The following is a 4,696-nucleotide window of genomic DNA, read 5'->3' as shown; positions in this document are numbered from 1 at the left end:
GAGACAGAGAGAGGGAGAGAGGAAGGGAGAAGGAAGAGGCTCATAGTAATGGTACCATTGAGTGGTACAAATTAAATGAAATCTATAATAAAGAGCTTGCTAATTCAATAATAACTTAATTGGATTATGAGCAAAACTATAGAAATGCTGCTGTCATTTGTATCGCCATGGCGACCGACCTTGCAGCTGATGAATAATAATTACGTGTATAAAAAAAGACTCTTTCCCACCATCCTCTCTACCCTCTCTCTCTCCCTCTCTCTCTCTCCCTCTCTCTCTCCCTCTCTCTCTCTCTCTCTCTCTCTCTCCCTCCCTTTTACTGGTACATGTACATACATGTATATAGTACCAATAGCCTTGCTCCTGTACATACATGTACTAATACATTCTACATGTAATTGCTCTTTTCTCTTACTATTCTCTTCAATTAAACAATTCAATGCACATACACATACCCCAATACATGTACGTGTACGTGTACGTGTGTGTGTGTGTGGGAGGGAGGGGGAGATGTGATGCCTCCAGCAGTAAACATGTACTGTACATGTTTACTGCTGCCGCTGCTTTGTGTATATACCTTGAGGTGGTTTGTGTGGGTGTGATTAGGTCTAGCGTACTAGAACTGCTGGACCATGAGAAGAAGCTAACGGTCTTTATCTTATTACAGTGGAGGAGGGCACACTCTTTCACATGGTCCGTGTTGTCATGGTTACGCTAATGTGACTAATAGGACTGATATGGTTTTGCATCTTTTGAGTTCATTATTTCAGCAGCTGGTCTTTGAACAGGCTATGGGATGAGCGTTTGAATTGTAATTACAGCTATTATGCATGATACATCCCTCATTAGATAATTAGCGTGTTCCTTACGGCTTTATTAGATTAGGTTTTTGTGGGTCCTTTTATCTGGTTTACAACCATGACACCTCCTGATAGACTATAGTGTGTTCTTCATCATGTACTGGTTCGTGATCCTAAGGATGGTAGGTATTATTGTTTATTACATTATGGTCTCTTTAAACAGTAATTGCTTAATTGATTGTATAAACAGATTCTCCTTCTCTCTCTCCCTCTGCTACTTGGGCTATGGGTTACATGTTCCCTTATACCCAGCAGCTGTTCAATAACTGACACATTACACCTGCCCCTTTGGCCAAGCCTTTATAGTTATTTTTGGTATGCACAGCCAAAGAGTACGCCTACTTCTATAATCCACTGTAGCAGCTATAATTAATTGACTCATTTAATGTGTACATGTACATTTGGTGTGTGGGCGTACATGTACTTGTATAGTTCAAGTGGCCTGTGTGGTGGTGTGACATCAGTGATTGGTTCAAAGTTTGATTGTAATTATTTCTGATAACACCTTTACATGCATTTATACTGCTTTATAGATAGTTAGACTGGTCTTCCAAACGTTTATTTCCATAGATATAACAGTGATCATGATTCACTCATGATTTATGTATTTCTGTAGATATCAACATTTATAAGGTCCAATAAAGCCGGACTGGGTTTCTCAGGAAGCCTTCAGTCACTTGAATCAGCCAATCAGAGAGGAAGAGGAGGAGCTGGTCATAATAAGATGCTCAAAAGATATCAAGATGTTGTTGAGAAGGAGAAGAAAAGACAAAGATTTTGACATTCACTCACACACACAAGCACATGAGACACAATGATAATGATGTCATTTATGAGCATGCAATTATCTTAACTAATTGTATTATTAATATTTAATTGGATTACATGATGGTACTCCTCATTATATAATGATAACACTGTGTGTACACTCACTCAATTTCATTTAATCATAAACTGACACACACTGAGATAAGAACCTCCTTTATAATGAGGACACCTTTATAATGAGGACATTTTGTAATGTCCCAATTGGTACAGACCTATACAAAAGTACCTCTGAAATGAGGACACCTCTGTATTAAGGACAGGTAGTGTGGGCCCAATGGTGTCCTTAATAAAGAGGCTACACTGTACATGTATTAAGGACAGGTAGTGTGGGTCCAATGGTGTCCTTAATAAAGAGGCTACACTGTACATGTATTAAGGACAGGTAGTGTGGGTCCAATGGTGTCCTTAATAAAGAGGCTACACTGTACATGTATTAAGGAGAGGTAGTGTGGGCCCAATGGTGTCCTTAATAAAGAGGCTACACTGTACATGTATTAAGGACAGGTAGTGTGGGCCCAATGGTGTCCTTAATAAAGAGGCTACACTGTACATGTATTAAGGACAGGTAGTGTGGGCCCAATGGTGTCCTTAATAAAGAGGCTACACTGTACATGTATTAAGGACAGGTAGTGTGGGGCCAATGGTGTCCTTAATAAAGAGGCTACACTGTACATGTATTAAGGACAGGTAGTGTGGGCCCAATGGTGTCCTTAATAAAGAGGCTACACTGTACATGTATTAAGGACAGGTAGTGTGGGCCCAATGGTGTCCTTAATAAAGAGGCTACACTGTACATGTATTAAGGACAGGTAGTGTGGGCCCAATGGTGTCCTTAATAAAGAGGCTACACTGTACATGTATTAAGGACAGGTAGTGTGGTCCCAATGGTGTCCTTAATAAAGAGGCTACACTGTACATGTATTAAGGACAGGTAGTGTGGGCCCAATGGTGTCCTTAATAAAGAGGCTACACTGTACATGTATTAAGGACAGGTAGTGTGGGCCCAATGGTGTCCTTAATAAAGAGGCTACACTGTACATGTATTAAGGACAGGTAGTGTGGGGCCAATGGTGTCCTTAATAAAGAGGCTACACTGTACATGTATTAAGGACAGGTAGTGTGGGCCCAATGGTGTCCTTAATAAAGAGGCTACACTGTACATGTATTAAGGACAGGTAGTGTGGGCCCAATGGTGTCCTTAATAAAGAGGCTACACTGTACATGTATTAAGGAGAGGTAGTGTGGGCCCAATGGTGTCCTTAATAAAGAGGCTACACTGTACATGTATTAAGGACAGGTAGTGTGGGCCCAATGGTGTCCTTAATAAAGAGGCTACACTGTACATGTATTAAGGACAGGTAGTGTGGGCCCAATGGTGTCCTTAATAAAGAACTCCAGCCCCCAAGAGACTCAACGGCCAGTGGAACAAATTCGACTCCAACGCGATGGCAATTATCAAAATGGACGACCCGTTTACGGTGTTCGGCCACCAATAAAGAGGAACCCTGACAAGAAGCAGCATTAGCAATAGTCTGCTGTTGGAGGGGAGAAATGACAGTAACGTCCATAGCAGTAGGACGGCCCTGAGACCACGAGGGGAGGAAAATGTCGGCTGGGCGACTAGTGGAATCCGGGATAAGGGACTGTATTTCCCTGCGAGGGGAAAGGGCAGCAGACTGTGCAGCTGAGAATAAAACGTCCCTCAGAGCATTGTGCCGAAGGATTCGATCACCATTGCCACCACAAGCCATAGCATGATCCCCCAAGGGGTGAGCAGGGCGAGTGCAGACTGTACAGACAGAGGACTCACTGGCTAGAGGAACCCCCAACCAGTAGCGAAGACAAACCCTGAACTCAGCATCTAACAGATGGAGACCGAGGGTAGTGGATGGAATAACACTCAACCAGTCCCCAGCATGAGAGATGCTTGTCGAGAGGAAGAGAGCACGAGACCGATCGTCCTGAGACAGAGACAGCAGACTATTGAAGACAGACTGATCAATCAAGCGTGATAAGGCCTTCTGAGTGATAGGGAAGTCAAAGTGATCAAGAGAGGGGAGCTTATCCCTGCTACACGCCCAAGAGTTGAAACATGGACCAGTCCTGATTCAGGCTCGAATCATAGCTGATAGACTATACTGGACCGAGGATTTGGGGCAATGTCCTGTTCCGATACTGATGAATCAGTCACGATCGACGCCCAGAGTCAGGCATGACCCGCTAACGATAACAATATTCATGATTGTTCATTATGACGTTCATCCTGTATGACGTCCATTATAACAATAACATTTTTGCAATAAAACATAAAGTAGTGGACTCAGTGGCATGCCATGCTGATTAATTGGAACTTAGTCACCATGCAGCATTAGTCTTAAATAATTACATGTTACATTTTACCCAGTCAGTTTTATTTATCAAGCTATGTAACTCTACTATGTAGATTCCTCTTCGCATAGCAACTGCAAACTTATACTGCAATGATTTATTCAGAAATCCATCAGCAGATAGTGTTAATGTGAGTTAAATTTACCACTATTACAGCAACAACAATAATAATAATAATAATTACATATCAATTGCTATTTGGAGAAAATTGCAAAATAATTTGTAATTAATAATGACAATTATTGGTACTCAAGGGGTCTGACACAGACCCGAATTTTGTTCTGGAATCCTGAATTCAGTTGTGAGATTCCAAACAGGGTACTACAAAAGTGCTTAATTTGTATACCTCAGTCTATACTGGCTGAAATGATTAAAATTTTGCATTCCACTGCATTCTATTTGGATTCCAAAGAGAGAGTACTGGATTCCTGGGTGTGTTGGACCTCTTGTTAATATAAAGTCCTCTAAGAAGTCTGGTAAGCATAGGAGCTCCTTTTCCTGGTATATAGCAAGACTGCAAAAGTTGTTGCAACCATTTTCTTTGGGGGTGAATCCTACTTAGTAAAGCTACAGCGTTACTAATACATGCATGTAGAAAATATTAATAACAGTCTCTTTAT

General features: G+C 41.5%; 1 long non-coding RNA gene across 1 annotated transcript; it reads left to right on the top strand.

Moving 5' to 3' along the window:
• Positions 1 to 525: 525 nt before the first annotated feature.
• Positions 526 to 1,810, top strand: LOC109584491 (uncharacterized). Its single transcript, XR_002186037.1, has 2 exons — positions 526 to 982; positions 1,477 to 1,810. It is a non-coding gene; the product is annotated as an uncharacterized LOC109584491 (long non-coding RNA).
• The last annotated feature ends 2,886 nt before the right edge of the window (positions 1,811 to 4,696 follow it).

The sequence above is a fragment of the Amphimedon queenslandica genome, unplaced genomic scaffold (genome assembly GCF_000090795.2).
Source record: "Amphimedon queenslandica unplaced genomic scaffold, v1.1 AMPQUscaffold_13206, whole genome shotgun sequence".
Taxonomy (NCBI): domain Eukaryota; kingdom Metazoa; phylum Porifera; class Demospongiae; order Haplosclerida; family Niphatidae; genus Amphimedon; species Amphimedon queenslandica.
Note: the sequence above shows the minus strand (reverse complement) of the source record. Positions and strands in the feature narration are given on the sequence as shown.